Genomic DNA, 18068 nt, shown 5'->3' on the forward strand with positions numbered 1-18068 from the left:
ACCCACAGGGTCATTTACAATACTTCCCACTTCAAAAGCCGGCCTCTTATTGATCAGCACTGCCACCCCCCTCGTCTACATATCCAACCCTGAGTAGAACAACTGCCCCACCCAACCCTTCCTCAGCCTCGACTGGTCCCCCAGCTTCAGATGCATCTCCTGAAGAAACACAACGTCCGCCTTCAAACCCCTTAACTGTGCGAAAACATGAGACATTTTTAACCGGTTCAGTCAAACCCTGCACGTTCCATGTAATCAACAAGGTTGGGGGGGGCTCCCTGCAGCCCCCCGCTCCCGATCAGCCATAGCCCCTCTTTAAGCAACTCCCCCAGGTCCATGCCTCGCTCCCCCTCGGGCCCTCCCCAAGATATCCTCCATCATCTCCCCTTAACCAAATGCACCACACCAACTCCACCGATATCAGCATCCCTCCCTTCTCCCAATAAACAAAGACAAAGTAAACCAAACCGCCTCCCTCCCCCATTCCCTCTGTAAGTTGACCCCCCCCCAACTTCACTCCCATTAACTCGCCAACAGTTAATGATGGTCCTCACTCAAGGCCGCCAACTACCCCCCAGATTCCTTACAGAGGTGTAAATTTTTTAATAGTGAACTCTGCACATTTCAATATCCCCTAGCTACCATTGATCTCCTTGTGGAACTTGTGGAGTACGAGCTCCCCAGGTAGGGTGCGGAGGTCAACTACTTGGGGCTCATTGTGAACAAAGTATAAAAGCAGGGCCTGGTGTAAAAAGTCCCCCCAGCTAGGATTGCACTGGGAATGAGATGCATTACTTCTCGAGTGGTCGTTCCCCCGCAGAGTCAGGAGGCCCTGTTACAGGACTTGCATGCTGGCCATCCGTGGGCATCGATCGAAGACTAAAATGTTGGCCTGAAACTATATTTGGTGGCCGGTATCGATGGGGACATTGAGAAAGTTGGAAAAAACGGCCTGGCGTGCCTGGAGTTTCAGAAACTTCCGTCAGTGGCTCCTCTCCAGCCTTGGGAATGGTCGGGCCGCCTGTGGATTTGTCTTCACCTGGATTTTCCGGGGCTGTTCATGGCATCCATGTTCCTAGTAATCATGGGTGCCCACTCAAGTGGCTGGAGGTATGCATGATGACGTCCATTGGGTCCAGGGCCACAATCAAAAATCTCAGGGGGTCTTTCTGCATCCATGGGATCCCGGAGGTCTGGTAATGGACAATGGCACTCCTTTCATGAGTGAGGACATTGTTGTGTTTATGCAGCAGAATGGCATTCAGCACATCTGGACCACACCATAGCATCCTTCCTCAAATGGGCTAACAGTTCGGGCAGTCCAGACTTTTAAACAGGGATTGAAGAAGCAGTCGAAGGGAATAAAGAATGGATAAAGTGTGTTGTGAGCCCTACCCAAAAGGGACAGAGATTGGAGTTTGAGCAACAAGACAGATAGGATGGTGGTGTTGTGAAAGCCTTGTTGAGAGATTGAGTGTTGATGTGTGCCCCATGACTGAATATATGAGATCCGTGAAGAGAGTAACTATTTGCGTACATGATACCTTGCTCTCAGGGAGCTGAGAGAGGACTTATCCTGGTGGGGCAGATGAGATCATTCATCCAATTGCTGCACTACCTGAAATTTTGTGGTTAGGTGGCAGCCATGCTGACCTCCTGGGCAACAGCCTCCCAGATTGGAGAGGTGTGATACGTGTGCTTTCGTGAGCAATCCTTTGGTAGACCTCATGCCAGTTGGCCCGGACTCCCCGAATAAGGCGGTGAAGCTGGCACTGGCCTGACTGCTGGTGTTTTGCCTCTGGGTTGCCGACATCCTGCACAGTCTGTTGAAGGCAAGTGGGCTGGAGAGAGTGATATGAGCATGTGCTGGACTGGTGTTTAAATATGGTGACAGGGCCTTTGAACCCGACAGCAGGTGGATGAATGAGCTGTCAGCCCTCCACGTGATTTGGTGGGGAACTCACACGTGCATAATTAATGATCTTCCAAATGCAGAATCTGGTGCGCGATCCCACCATTCTGGCCAGTGGGAAAGGCACTGTCAGAGCCACCCGGTACTGCACTTAGTCGCAAAACAGAGAATTTGATCTTTAGTCGGATCAACTATTTAAATACTGTGGTTACAAGAGCAAGGCAGAAACTGGAAATTCTGAAGCAATTAACTAACCTCCAGTCTACCATCAAAAAGGCACGGGTCAGGAATGTGATGAAATACTCTCCACTTGCTTCGGCAAGCGTAGCATCAACAACCCTCAGGAAGCTTGACACCATCCAGGAGAAAGCGATCTGTTTGATGGGTATCCCACTTGCATTTTCTTACCGGGGTGATGCACATGGCAGCAGTGTGTGTACAAGGTGCACTGAAGCAACTTGACGAGGTTCCTGCGACAGCACCTTCTAAACCTGTGATCTCTCCCACCTGGATGGAAAAAGACAGCAGATATGTGACAGCACCATCACTTGCAGGTTCCCCTACAAACCACAGCATTCTAACTTGGAACTACATCCTTCATCACTGGAACAAAATCCTGGAACTTTTTCCTGACCAGCACTGTAGGAGTGCTTAGACTAGATTGGCTACAACTGTTCAAGGAGGCAATTCGTTGGCCCCTACGTTCCTGGAGGATTCGTGATTCTAAGCCGCTGGTGCGCCGCACATGCGCGGCGTGACGACCCAGAAGTGCAGAGCTAAAACTCCAGGCCTTTTCTTTTCTGACAGCTCGAAGCTCTGCGCTGCTGAAGGAAAAGTCCAGCTGCAGCGCAAACTTGGTCCCCTTACCCGGATTTTGGGTGAGTTTTTACACCTTTAAAAACAAATTTCAGTCTAGTAGAGGCAGGAGATATCGGGAGACTTTTTTGGTAGGTGAATGTTTTATATTATTAGTGCGTAGTGTTTATATTTAAAATGCAAATAAAGTGAAAGGAAGATTTTTTAAAAAACTTTTGTTTGTCATGAGGCTGTTAATTCCATTAATAGGGTACTTTACTGTATAAAGTGAGTTTGAAGTCACAGATGATAAATTTGCTTTGTCTATAATGGATAGAATGCGGTGATCATTCGCTAATGGGTATGATTGTCCAGCTAAGATACTCCGTGTTACTGATCACGGGTCTGTGGGTCCTTGCATGGCTGATGAGCCCAATCCTAGAGCCACATCTTCAATAACTGACTTGGCAGGAGTTTCTAAAAGATGGCATCGGTCCTTGGACGCTAAGTCACAGGTATTCCTTTCTCAGGCTCTTTTTCCAGGCCTCCTCTTGCTGTTGAGTGTTCTCGAAGAATTGTGATCCTTCAATCAGGAGATTCCTCCAGGTCGGTCTTTTCTGAGCAAAGGTCTCCCAGGCATTAACATCTATGTTCCATTGCTTGAGGTAAACCTACAAAGTGTCTTTGTGGAACTTCCTTTGTCCTCCTCATGTTCGGGATCCTCCCTTGAGCTGGGTGAAGAAGGTTTGCTTTGGCAGTTGGAACTCTGACATCCCAAGCATATAGGTGGTCCAGTCGAGTTGCTTTCGGGTGATCATGGCCTCGACACTGGTGTTATTGACCCCTTCAAGGACACTGTTAGCATGCCTGTCCTCCCAGCTGATTCAGAGCTGAAGTACATTTGGATTTTGCAATGTATTTAAAACTGAGTTGTTTACGGTTCGGTAGTGGTGGGCGGCATGATAGAGTGGGCGGCATGGCAGCATAGTGGTTAGCACTGTTGCTTCACAGCACCAGGGTCTCAGGTTCAATTCCTGGCTTGGGTCACTGTCTGTGCAGGGTCTGCACGTTCTCCCCGTGTCTGCATGGGTTTCCTCTGAGTGCTCTGATTTCCTCCCACAAGTCCCGAAAGACATGCTGTTAGGTACTTTGGACATTCTGAATTCTCCCTCAGTGTACCCGAACAGGCGCTGGAATGTGGCGACTAGGTAACTTCATTTTCACGGTAACTTCATTGCAGTCTTAATGTAAACCTATTTGTGACAATAAAGATTATACAAGTCTACCTGATGTAATATTCATCCTTAGATGCCTCAGTGATTACTTCAAATGCTTTTAAAAAGTTTAATGCCTTAGTCAATATATGCAAGCCTCCTGTGAACTATTTGTCTGACAGGTATTGCAGAGAATCAATCACCCACCCTTAAGATTGTACTCCAAAGGACATCCCAAAATGATGTCAGAGGAGATGTGTGCCAGGACACTGCGCTTCAGCAGCTGCTGCTTTTGGACGTTGAACTTGTCAATTAATAATTGTCAAAATCATCCCCTTCCCCACCCATTCCCCCCCCCCCACCCTTTACGAATAGACAGGACCATTGTGTTTAAGTGAGAAAATATATTTTATTGCAAGAAATGTGGTGGGGTGGGTAGTCCAGGCCGAAATCGGGAGCTGGAGAAGACTAACCATGCACAGGCCTGCACAGAATGCCCCAGGTCTTGGACATGCTGATCCATAGCAAGCACCACCGCCTCCAATGTCTCCACCACGGACGCCATCGGTGAGGTGTTGACCTGCGTGGCACGCATGGTTGGCACCATCTCCTGCCCCTTCCCCCTTCCCCCACCCCCCACCCCCCTCCCAGCCTCCCTGGCCAGTCGAGACAAGCCCACCTCTCACACCCATCTGACAGAACACTGAGACAGGTTTTAACAGTGTGAACAGGTATTTAATGTGACAACAGATTTGAGCCCTAGCCCCAACTAAACTGTGCTCTGCACCCGTGCCAACTTAAATGCTGTCAGACATTCTGACCTTACGGGTCCTAATGATATTTCTTGGTGATTTCCCAGATGGTATAGTAGGAGTGGAGGTGGCCTGCTGTGATTCCCGCCCTGCGACCTGAGTCCCCATTGGACGCCGTCGCCTGGGGAAACCGGGCCTTACCGGCCCAGCTGCCGCTCAGGTATACCAGGTGATGTTCTGTCTCTCTGCTCTGCCAGCTACCCAGCAGATGCACCAGGGACAGGAGGGAGGGGGGGGGGGGGGCATGGGCCCCATTATCCCTTCCTCCCTCGGGGTGCCTGAAGGCCCTTGGGCTTCTCCATGGGATGGGGTGCGAATGGAGCCATGGCCTGAGGCTTCCCATCATCACCCAATGCCTCCATCACGGATGCCGCCCGTGCTGTGTTGGCCTGGATGGCATGCATGGTCTGCACCTCCTCTTGCCCCTGCATGTGGTTGGACCCGTCCAACTGCACCTGCAGGTACTGAGTGCTCACCGACATCCCCTCAATAATTTCTGGCTGAGAGTGATGGTGAGGGTAGTGTGAGGGTGGTGTGGGTGGGTGAGGGGGGGGGGGGGAAGGGGGTTGACACGCGTGTCACGGGGAACCACAATTCAGCAGGGTATCAGTTCCTCGCTGCAGCCGACGTCCACAGCAGCGACCTCCCTTTCTTTGGGGCCGCCGACCACATCCAGGGCCTTCTGCTCTGACATGTCCAGGCTTCTCCCGCTCCCGATGGTTTTGGGGGCCTTCTCCTGCGGGGAGGGGGGCAAGCAGAGAACAACAGTGTTCGACAGTCGACGCATGCAACCCAGGGGGTGGGTATTTTGTGCCTCAGTGGCAAGGGCACCCTGCCATGATAGCTGGTATGGGTGCCGACATGTGGTGCAACTTAGGGTTTTGCCCGATCTCCGGTGGGGTGGGGGGGGGGGGTGGCTGTAGGGTTATGGATGTGTGAAATAGAGATTGGTGCCAGTGCTGCCTACTCACCCTGGCAGCCCTGAGGAGGTTGTAGCCACCTGGGTTGGCCAACTCCCCACGTAAAATGGAGAACAGCAAAGGCTGAAGGGAAATTCAGCCAACACAGGCAGAAACTAGCAGGTGCAAGTTTACTGTGTATTAAACTCTCAAAAACCCAGACAGCATCGATACAAGCAGCCATCTACATACGAATGAGCGATCCCCGGGAACAATCAAAACATTTGGGATAAACAAGGCCAAGCCAGACTCCTCGGCGCCAGCAGGAGCCAACACAAAAGAGGTTAACGGACACCACAAGACCGCCCATCGATCAGGGAACTGCTCCAGTATTGGAGAAATCGAACCAAGCGATTGGAACGAAGTCCAATCACTTGGAATCAGGTACAGGGTCCGCCCCGAAAGGCGGGAAGCCCCTGGGGACTATAAAGTTAAGCCCCCAAGTTCAAATCATTCTTCTTGACCGGGTCACTCAGCATTGCGAACCAACCCTTGACAGTGACCGGTTCAGCTGCCGCCAAGAGCCCAGAAGTCTTAGGTCAACGCTCGCTATGAGACAGGCGCTCCTAGCTACCAGTCCGTACCAACTTTGAATCCAGCAGACTCAGAACCCGAACGAAAGGCTGTTTGTTCCCCTGACCTGGTGGGCCAGTCCGAAGCCAAGTATAGGCCTGTTAGTTGTAGAAGTAGCTTAGAAGTAGAATTTATGCATGAGTGGCGCTTTACTGTGTGTAAAAAATGTGCTTTGATTTGAATCTTACTAATTGGTGTATTGAGTTATTGATCATTACTTGAACTTGAACCTCGTGGCAGTATCATAAAGATACCTGGCGACTCGAGAGCAAAGGTTGTAAAACAGAGCCAATTGAACCAACCAAAAGTTAGCAACAAGGTCATTCAGTTTTTCCCAGCACTGCTGTCTGGTCCGGACGGTGTCACCCAGGGAACGTCCAGGAGAGTCTCCAGTACAGCATCCGTGAATCTTGGGGCTGCTCTCCTCGGTGCCATCTTGTTGGCTGGGATGGTGTATGTGGGGAGTGAAGTGTGTATATGCAACTGCATCTTGTCAGCCTCCTGAGTGGCAATCATGAAACCGGTGAATCCGGCACTGGTTCTGATTGGAATCAGTTGTGTTCCATGTGGAGCTGGTGCTCGCCCCATAAGGGTAGCAGAATCGGTCCAGGTGTAGCGCCAGGTTTGCTGTCGAGGAACTCCATGAATTCTGCGCTTGTGTCAACACTTACGGCGGGATTCTCCGACCCCCCCGCCAGGCGGCGTGAATCCCGCCCCACCGCTCTGACGCCGGCTGCCGTATTCTCTGGCGCCAGTTTTTGGGCGGGGGCGGGGATCACGCCGCGCCGGTCAGGGGCCGTTGGCAGCAGCCCCCCCCCCCCGGCAATTCTCTGGGCTCCGATGGGCCGAGCAGCCATCGGTTTCTGGCAAGTAAGTTGGCTGGTGCGATCCTCGGGGGGTGAGGGGGGATTCGACCGCGGGTGGCCTGGCCCGCAATCGGAGCCCACCGATCTGCGGGCGGGCCTGTGCGATGGGGGCACTCCGTCCTTCTGCGCTGGCCCCTGTAGGGCTCCGCCATGGCCGGTGCTGAGAAGATACCCCCCTGTGCATGCACTAGAATACGCGGCCAGTCTGCGCATGCGCTGAACCACGCCGGCAGTTCTGCGCATGCGCTAACTCACGCAGTCCCTTCGGCCCCAGCTGGCGTGGCGCCAACCCCTCCGGCGCCGGCCTAGCCCCCAGAAGTACGGAGAATCCCGGTCGGCCCAACGCCGGAGTGGTTCGCTCCGTTTTTTACGCCGGCGTCAGGCCATTGTGCAGATTCGGGAGAATCCCACCTTGGGTCTCAGAAACGGAGAATCCCGCCCATCTTTATTTTATTTTCACCAGTTGCACCAATTACAGATATCGGCAAGTTTAACGGCTTGTCCTCATGAGATTTAGGCTGTTCATATTATGATGGCAATGAAATGGGTGAACGAGGATCACTGTAATCCATGAACATGAATTTGAACTGCACAAAATATTGAAAAAGGTTTCACTTCTGATTTTCCGCCCTGTTACTCACATCTACAATTATTTATTTGCTATACTTCTGCTGGTGTCACAATGCACTGAATGTCTAATAGTTTTAGTAGAATATGGTGAATACTACAATTGCCAAAAGAGAGCTCTCTCTCACACACAGAAAACATGTCATGGTATTTTCCAGTCCAGTTATATTGCTGTTTATCATGTGAACTGTGATATTGAGGTACTTCCTGGAAATGATAATTCGACAACTAGCAGTGTAAAACCTACAGTTCTCAAGGAATCTGTCAATAGATTTTATCATTACTGGTTGATTAATCCAAGCTCGAGGAACAGACCAGTATTTCGGCATCCGGCCTTGCAGAGAATGGAAGGCCTGAGCAGGCCAAATGTCTTCCGAGTATTTCTAACTTACATGGGCTGAATTTGGCGAATTCAGTGGCCTTATGGACCAAATCATTGGGAGGTTTGGTGCAGGCTATCAAGAAGCTTCAAATGAAAACATTATAATTACCTAAATCAATCTTATATTTTATCATTATTTATTCTTGATCAATTAATATGTGAATATTTATTCAAACTCATTTTCTTTTCAGCAGGTGACATACCATCTGTATCAGGTAAAGAAACTATATACATTTTTCATCTCTTGTCAAACGTATACTAAAGGAATATAATGAAACAATATAATTTTACTGAATCAGAATGAGTGATTAGTTTTCCTTTACATCATTCCCTACACACCATTCATCTTCCCTTTGTTTCTGAAACTATTTTGATCAAGTGATCTTTCCTTATGTGTGATTCCGGTTCTAAATTCTGGTCGGTTGCTCACGACCACAGACTACAAACTTATTTCTTAATGTTATACAAATGTTGCTGGCCTAGGTGCAGATGATGTTGGCTGCATATATCGGGGGGCAATTGCAGATCTTGGGGAAGGTGTAATACCCCGGTGTTTTTTGGCCATCAAGCAGTCCAACCTCCCCTGATTGTGGCTTGAGGCGATGGCCCAGCCTCCTGGGGCACGATTAGCTATGCCATCGTCGCTTGGACTGCCCCGTATCTTACAGGTAGGGTCCATCGGACTCGGCGAGGTGCTCGGGATGTTCCCTGACGTTTTGCAGCCCGGTCTTGGGACGATCCAAGGCGCCGTGACCAAAATCCAAGTCGATAAACAGAGGCTCAAGCTCAGTTTTTCATGGCACAACCTGTGCCCTATGCTTTAGTGGACAAAGTGAATGCGGAGCTCGGCCGCCTGGAGAACCTGGACATCATTCGGCCGGTGCGTTATTTCGATTGGACGGCACCGTACGTCCCAGTTCTGAAACTAGACGGGATCATAGGCCCCATGCGGCAACTATAAATTAACTGGATCAGACCTCGCGAAAATATGTCACCATCAATACGCAGCGTGGACTGCATGAGTATACCCGATTGCCTTTTGGGGTTTCGTCAACTTGTGTGATATTTCAACACGTAATGGAGGGCATTTTGCGCAGCCGACTGAGGGCCGGGGTATACCTTGATGATGTCCTGGTCACAGGCGTGACAGAACAGGAATATTTGTGGAATCTGGAGGCAGTGCTCTGATTACATTCAATGGAAGACAAGGTGCGTGCAATACAATTGGCCCCTGCACCGACGAGATACGATGGAACTCCGCTCATTTCTAGGCATGGTGAATTACTTCGGCAAGTTTGTCCGGAACCTGGTTGCGATACTGGTCCCTTGTATCTCTTTCTGAAGAAACTCCAGGAGTTGTTCTGGGGTGTGGCCTAGGAGGTGCCTTTTCATCAAATCAAACGGCAGCTATCATCATCATAAATCATAGAATTTACAGTGCAGGAGGCCATTCGGCCCATCTAGTCTGCACTGACCCTCGGAAAGAGCACCTCCACTCTATCCCAGTAACCCCACCTAACCTTTTTTTGGACACTAAGAGGTAATTTAGCATAGCCAATCTACCTAACCCACACATTTTTGGATTGTGGGAGGAAAGCAGATCACCCGGAGGAAACCCATGCAGACAAGGGAAGGAAGTGAAATCTCCACACAGACAGTCACCCAAGGTCGAAATTGAACCCAGGACCCTGGAGCTGACATCTTGGCCCACTGTGACCCCGGAAACCCATGATAGTCACCCCGATGCATTACCTTACGGGATCGGGGGCATCCTGGTCTATAGGATGCTGGACGGTAGCGAATAGCCAATCGCTTTCGCATCCCGAACACTGACCGCCACAGAGTGCAAGTATGTGGAGATAGAGAAGGAGGGGTTGGTGATGGTCTTTTGTGTTAAAAAGTTCCACTAGTACGTCTATGGGCGCCATTTTACCCTTGATACGGACCACAAACACCTCCAGGTTTTTTTTTCGCAAAGATAAAACGATTCTGGCCATAGTGTCGGCACACATCCAGCGGTAGGCTCTGCTGCTCGCCGCTTACGAATATTCTTTGGGGCATCGACCAGGGATCAGATAGCATAAGCCGATGCGCTGAGCTGACTTCCCCCACTGATCATGGCCTCGCCTCCCCTTCCGCAGACGAGATAGCGGCAGTGTTGAATTTTATGGACTCCCTACCAGTCACCGTGTCTCGTACCAACAACTGGGCTCAGACGGATCCCACCCTCAAAGGTGGTCAGCATCAACAGTTGCCTGGGGAACTGCAGGCTTTTTCTACCCAGATGTCCAAGCTTGGTATCGAAGATGCGGTCCTGCTGTCGGGCAAGTGCTCGTACTACCTGATCTGCATAACTGGCACCCAGGGGTGACCAAGGTGAAGAAGCTGGCGAGGAGCTATCTATAGTGGCCAGGACCCGATGTCAACATCGAGACGCTAGTGCAGGAATGCCCCACCTGCCAGGAACACCAGCAGCTCCCCTGCAGGATCTTTCCACCCTTGAGAGTGGCCAGGCCACCCATGGGCCCAGGTCCACGCAGACTTCGCCAATCTGTTCATGGGCTCAATGTTTCTACTATTAGTCGACACCCATTCCAAAAGGTAAGAGGTCCATTGGCTGATGGCCATAACCTCTACCGCAATGGTGAAGAAGATGCTTCTCTCTTTCTCCATGCATGGGTCCTCTTAACAGACAACAGGACGTCCTTCACGAGTGTGGATTTTCGGACATTTCTTAAGACCAACGACATCTGGCACGTGAGGACGACCCCATATCACGCCCAACGGGTTGACCAAAAGGGCCGTTCAAAGACTCCAGCAGGGCTTCCGTAAACAGACGACTGACACCTTAGACAGGTGCTTGGCCAGATTCCTGTTAACCGCATACCGTGAACGGAGTGGCTCTGGCAGAGCTCCTGATGGGCTGATGGCTCCGCACTCGCTTGGGGTTGTTACTCTCATATATCGGGCTGAAGGTGAAAGGTGCACTGTGCCCAGGATTAGCAGGCATCATCCGCCCGTCGTTCTGCCCCAGAAGATGAGGTCTTTGTTTGTAAGTTCGCCCTCAGTGCCCGTTGGCTCTCCGGGACTGTGCTTCGATCCCGTGACCTATCGGGTTCAGGTAGGGGCCCAACAGTTACGGGGGCCTTGAGGCCTTCTACGGGCACACCGGTGGCATGTCTCGTTCCAGAAGATCCAAGGCCGGGGACCAACAAGCCTGTGCGCCTCCTCCCCGGACCGCCTGCCAGCGATGGCTCTTCAGATTCTGAGATGGACGTCGAAACTCCTGGGGTGTCCAGTGGGGAGCCGGATGTACAGGAACTGCCTGCCATGACATTCCAGTTGCAAGAGACATTCTCCACCATGGTACAGTCCTCTGGTGCTACCGCCGCAGTCCTCAGTTCTTCGGCCCTCTTCTCCCTTGGTCTCTCCTCCTCCCTCTTGTCAACGATTGACAGATGGTCCTTTGGACTTTTGTAATGGGGGGGGAGGGGGAAAATGTCTATCCTGGGCCTGGCCAATGCCTACAGCGTCGGGGATCTGGTTTTCCCAGAGGTCCTAGGAGAACATGCGCTCGCCCGTTTAAGTGGGTGTAGCAACCTAGGGCTCCCGGTATAAGCTGGCCGTTCAAAAACAGCCGCCACACACTCTGATGAGTAGTCCTGGCTAGGGCTCTGCTGAACAACTCAATAAACCTCCTGTTTAACCCTGCATCTCGGTGTGGACTCGTTCCCTGTGGCAGTCACAATAGTTCTCAAACTTGAAAGTAAAATGTTCCTGTTGAGATGTGAAGATCACCACAGTACACATGTAATAATACAAACTCTGATTGAGGGGTAAGAATGTACCTCCTTTGCATTATTTTACAATGGTGGGTCAGGCCTATTATTATCCCATCAGAATTACTAAGTAATCCAACATCATGGGCGGGATTCTCCGTCGGCTGATGCTGGAATCGGGAAATGCGATTGGGCGGAGAATCGGTTTTGCTGTTGAAACTGTGGCAGCTGCTGGTTTCATGCCAAATTGCAATTCTCCGTCGCCTCAACAGTAGCATCAATGCGTTCCACTCCGCATGTACAGTTGGCATATCATTAGTGGGCCTGACACGGTAGTCTCTGGGGCCTCCGTGATTCTCCACCTGGGACGAATTCCCGATGGCGAGGTTCACTTGTGCTTTTTAAAACGTGAAACAGGCGCCGTGGCTGATGAGAGAGAGGAGGTAAACACGGAGATGCACGACCATGGTCTGCTAGTCCTGACATTGGCTAGGCTGGCTGGTGGGGTGGGGGGGTTGAGAAGGGATGGGCCAAGGGGCTGAGGTGCCCTCCCCTCAACGGGACTGGGGTGCTGCCCAGGCACGGACCGCCATTGCCGTGGTCTGCAAAGCAGCCATCTTGCTACAACGCCACTGACCACCCACCTTGGTCCCTGGTTCTGCAAAGTGCCACTGGCCATATGGGTGCCCCAACCCACCACCCCCAGCCCCTCACCCTCCACCCCACCACTCCCGGTCCCTGGGCCACTTTGGAGGGGCCCTCCAGTGCAGGGGAGTGCGAGGATGGGCAGAACATTGGAGGCCGCACAACGTGTGCACCGGGGCCAACATGCATGGGACACTCTAATCACCTCCAGCTTCACTGACTGGGGAGTGGCCAGGGGCATGAACATCGTATCCCATGCCTATACCCCCCTGCCATGCCCCCACCAGCAACCCCCTCCATGCTACATACCTACCGCACTATGGAGTGCAGGCCCTGGGATGGAGGAGGATGATGACAACCCGCTCTATGAAGGGGCTTGGTGCTCCACATCGTTTGACAATGTCTGACTCCTGTCCACAGTAGCACTTTCCACCATCCACGGGTGGTGAGGGGCTTTTTGTCCATGAGGGCTTCTATCCATCTTTAAATATTGTACATACCCATTACAGGGGCAGCAACCACTGCTGCCTGTCTGACTGACCAAAAACTTCCAAAAACTGTTCTTGATTATCTGCTGAAGGTCACTTTAACTCCATTTGACTGTGAGCAGCCTCAAGCTTCACAGCTGAAGGCTATTGCTAATAAGGAATTGACCTTGTTAATTGTGAGAGCATTTCACAGCTGCAAATTGTGTCTGCTGCTTACTCCTGCTGGTGGCTGAAAATACCTGGAGGCTGCTGTTGCTTTTTCCTTCCTTTTCTGTAGCCGGAAAGAAGGACTGCTCGTGACTGCTCTTGATCAACATCTGGTGGTTAATTGCATTTACATAAACTTGTTAACCCTTCATTCACTGTACAATATCCATATTGTCACAGAGGACACCCGTTCCCTGTGGCCGTGAAGGTCACCGCAGCCCTCAACGTTTATGTAACTGGTTCATTCCATGGCTCGAGCGGGGACTTCAGCGCATTTCACAAGCTACAGCCCAAAAGTACATCTGTGAGGTCACAAATGCCATCTGTGCCCGGGCAGCTGACTATGTTAAATTTGAGCTGGCACAAGCCCATCAAGATGCTCAGGCAGCAGCATACTCTGCCATCTCCAGGATTCCCCAGGTCCAGAGGTAATTGATGGCACACATGTCACCTGGCATGTATCGGGGCATAAGGGAGTGCCCTTCATTAACAGGAAGGAGTTCGACTGCCTGAATGTTTCATTCATGTTCAACCATCTCTGGATCATGCACATTTGTGCACACTTCCCAGGGAGTGTCCATGACAGCTACATCCTGGGACACTCAGAAATGCTCAGCGTCTTCAAGGACCATGCTAGGATGACAGGTTGGCTCTTGGGGGATATGTGGTACCTGCTAAGATCCTGGCTGATGACGCCAGTGCGGAGGCTGGAGACCAAGGTGGAAACCCGATATAATGAGCCCCATGTTACCACCCTTGCTATCATTGAGCAGTGCATCGGACTACTCAAAATGGGGTTCCGATGCTTGGACTGTTCTGATGGTGCCATGCATTAGACCCCCCCAGAGGCCCTCCCGCTTTGTGGTGTTCTGCTGTGCTCTCCAGAACCTGGCACAGCAGTGGGGCATCATGCTGGACCAGGAAGGGATGGTTGATGAGCCCGAGGAACCAGGGAAGCCCTCATCCTTGCCTGCTTCTCGTAGGATGAGACTTTGTACATCGGCTCAACCCTCCCCAACCCCCCCCCCGCCATTCCCCTCCTTCCCCCACATTCCTCTCCCTCCTCCCACATTCCTCTCACCCCCACCTTCCCCCAGCCCGACTACCCTGTTCTACCCTCCCAGGGTCTATGTTACACCACGCCAACGTGATGGGCCTGTGTTGGCACTGACAGTGTGTCATTATACAAGGCAGGAGAGTGAAGATTACTCGCTGTGATGTAAGCTCTGGCACTCCTTGGTTTATGCCAAAGTCTGACTCCTGTCTTTCTGCTGACAGCACGCTCACACCCATCCGCTGAATGGCGTCTGCATCGGGGGCATTTGATCTTGGATCACTGTCCCTGGGGGTGGGGTGGGGTGGGGGGGGGGGGGGTGCAGGCTGGTCTGCTGGTAAAGATTAATGTGACAGATTAATAGTGGACATTGAATATTTCCATAATCCATAGCTACAGTTTTTGTGCCCCCCACCCTCACCAGTGCCCACTCAGTGCTCTTCACTCTTCTTGATCTTTTGTGGTCTCCTGCTACCTCTAGGTGTGTCCTCGGGATGCTCATCAGAGGTGGAGGCAGCCTGCTGTTTTTGTGCTCTGTGGCCTTTGAATGCCACTGGCTGACATCTTCTGGACCCCGGGCGACTTGCCGGTGTCACTGGCATCACGTGCCACCCTGTTCCTGCCTGATGCCCTTGAGATGCGTCAGTATCAGGGGAGGGTGATTCAGATGATCTGGAGACCACCGTCTTCTCCTTGGTGGCAGGCACTGGGTTGGGCTCCAGCGCTGCCTTCTCCCTGACGGTGCCCATAGAGCTTGGGGGGGGGGGGGGTCTCCATGGGATGGAGGGGCAGCTGGAGTTAGCTCCAGAGGTCTCTGCATCATCTGGCTCTGCCAGTCCTGGCGTCTCCCCATTGTCTTCACCATTGTGTCATTGCCTTCAGCGATGCTCCTCAGTGACTGAGACATGGCCTGCAGTAACCAGGCAATGTCCACCTGCATCTGGAACATGTCACTCAGCGCCTGGGACATGCTCTGCAGTGCCCAGGCAATGTCCACCTGCATCCCTCAGCGACTGGGACATGATGTGGCCCTCAGCCATGGGCATCACAGAACCATGTCTTGGACACCCTCACTCAAGATGCTGACTTCATGCTCCAAGCATTCCACTGTGGTCACAGCCTAAGCTAGCAGTGTTGGCATCGGTGCCAAGTGTTAAAGACCTGTAGCATTTGGGACTCCAATCTGCTATGCACTCGATGGAACATAACTAACATCCCCTCCTGAATCTCACGGCTGTATCCAAGCATCTGCATCAGCTCAGGGATAATCTTGTTCTGAGGCTCGGCATCTGACCATGCTTCAGCAGTTGTGCTGTGATCCAGCAGACCCAACTGCTGACTCCCTTGGATGTTCCTGCCTCCACCTAATGTGCACCAGCAGTTGTGTGGTGCCCACCAGATTGTGCCCCATAAGCTAGTCTACTAATGTTTCCCACCATGATGTGTGCCTCTGCTTTGATGGAAGATTGAGGTAATAGCTGTTACACCTCGATGGAGGTCTCATTGGAGCTCTCCTCCAAAGTAGTCTCTTGTGTGGCGGGGGGGTGACAATTCCCGATGACCTGCCCTCATCAGACGGAGATCCTGTGAGAGAATGGACATGTGGTCAGTGAGAAGGGGGTATCATTTTGTGTGACATGAATAACTCACTTGAGACAGGTTATCTGGGTGAAGGTGTGCAGGTACAGGCCAACCTCGCTGTCAGTAACTGTTCTATCCTTGGTCAACACGCGATCTACAGGGCCCGTCCCTCATGGTGGGGGAGGGGGGGGGGTGAGGATGTGCATCTCTGATACACTGCCCTCCCAACGTTTGGAAAAGAGAGGACTTTGTGAGCCACTTGCTTGATGGATCGGGGGAGTCAATAGCGGGTTGCATGTCTGGGCACCGCAACTGGACATGCAGGCTTTGTGCTGGTGGGTGCCAGAAGGTGCTGAGTGTCGTGTTGGGTGTTCTGGTTCACAAACAAGCCAACAATGCTGGAAGTGGTGTAACGCTATTTTATTAACTATTCAACTATGCTAACATACTGTAAACGTGCAATACCAGCTTAACTGTGGACCCTTTCCTATCACTTGCTATGGTGAGGCACTCAGCACATGGTGAATGTCTGTGTTGCAGGCTGTGAGCTCTGTGCTCTGAGCTGGCTGTTGCTAGAATGAGTGGGAACTATCCTGTCCCCTGTCTTTATAGTGCTTGTGCTCTCACTGGTGATTGGCTGCGATGTTATGTATGCTGGTTGGTCCTACTGCATGTCCATCAGTGTGTGTATGTGATTGCACCATAATGTACTGATGTATATTATGACACTGAGGATCAGGCATGAATGTTGGATGTGGGGAGGGTGTAAGGTAAGTGATTTGTGTGGGGGGAGGAGAGTTGGGAATTTGAGGGGTGACAGGCGGAACTGATGACGGGAGAGAGGTGATAATTTTCAGGAAGTGTGGGTGATGTATTGGAGGACAAAAATACTGCCTATTTTACCTATTTTATCTTACTCATTTACTTATTTCATCATTGTTATTAGGTTCACATTGTGGAGGGCAACTTGACGATGATCATGGATTTTTAGCTAGCCCCAATTATCCACAGAACTATCCAAATAATGCGAGATGTGCTTGGTATATATTTGTGGACCATGATGAAAGAATAATTTTGAATTTGGTTGATGTTCAGTAAGTAACAGTGTTTCCACTTAGTGTAACTGCAGATAATGGCAGAGGTATCTAATATCTAATAACTATGGCCAATGGATTACTGAAAGGGCATCAATGCTGTAGGTGGGGGGGACAGTACGGTGGTGCAGTGGGTTAGCCCTGCTGCCTCACAACGCCGAGATCCCAGGTTCGATCCCGGCTCTGGGTCACTGTCTGTGTGGAGTTTGCACATTCTCCCCGTGTTTGCGTGGGTTTTGCCCCCACAACCCAAAGAGGTGCAGGGTAGGTGGATTGGCTACGCTAAATTGCCCCTTAATTGGAAAAAATGAATTGGGCACTCCAAATTTATTTTAAAAAGGGGGGAAAAAAAGTGCTGCTGGTGGGAACGTCTAAACTGATATCTGCCCCAGATAAGAGGGGCGGGATTCTCCCGTACCCGGCGGGGCGGGGGGTCCCGGCAGGACGGTGTGGCGTGAACCACTCCGGCGTCGGGCCACCCCAAAGGTGCGGAATCCTCTGCACCTTCAGGGGCTAGGCCTGCTCCGGAGTGGTTGGCGCCCCGCTGGCCGGCGGGATAGGGGCTTGGCGCCACGCCAACCGGCACCGGAGGGCCTCCGCCGGCTGGCGCGAGTCGGCGAATGCACGGGAGCGCCAGGGCGTGCTGGCGTCATCCCCGTGCATGCACAGAGGGAATCGCTTCCGCACCGGGAATGGCAGAGGACCACGTCCTCCGGTGTGGAACAATAGAGTGCCCCCACGGCACAGGCCCGCCTGCGGATCGGTGGGCCCCGACTGCGGGCCAGGCCACCATGGGAGCACCTCCCGGGGCCAGATCCCCCCATGAATGCCCAGGAACCCCGGAGCCCGCCCGTGCCGTCAGGTCCCGCCAGTAAGGGATCTACTCTAATTTACTCCGGCGGGACCGGCTACAGACGGGCGGGACTTCGGCCCATCGCGGACCGGAGAATAAGGGTCGCGCCGGACCTCGCCATTCTCCAAGGCGGGCGGCGCGACTCACGCGGGATGGTTTTTGGGGGGTGGGAGAATTGGGAGGACGGCGGGGGCGGAATTCACACCGACCCCCAGCGATTCTCCCAT

At 52.0% G+C, this 18068-nt stretch overlaps 1 protein-coding gene across 1 annotated transcript in view; it reads left to right on the forward strand.

Moving 5' to 3' along the window:
- Positions 1 to 18068, forward strand: part of LOC140393168 (cubilin-like) — a 367012-nt gene that overhangs the window by 43789 nt on the left and 305155 nt on the right. Inside the window, exons 8-9 of the mRNA XM_072479292.1 lie at positions 8332 to 8355; positions 16841 to 16988. The gene's annotated coding sequence lies outside the window, so the exon portion shown is untranslated. The remainder of the gene's footprint in view (positions 1 to 8331; positions 8356 to 16840; positions 16989 to 18068) is intronic.

The sequence above is a fragment of the Scyliorhinus torazame genome, chromosome 16 (genome assembly GCF_047496885.1).
Source record: "Scyliorhinus torazame isolate Kashiwa2021f chromosome 16, sScyTor2.1, whole genome shotgun sequence".
Classification (NCBI taxonomy): domain Eukaryota; kingdom Metazoa; phylum Chordata; class Chondrichthyes; order Carcharhiniformes; family Scyliorhinidae; genus Scyliorhinus; species Scyliorhinus torazame.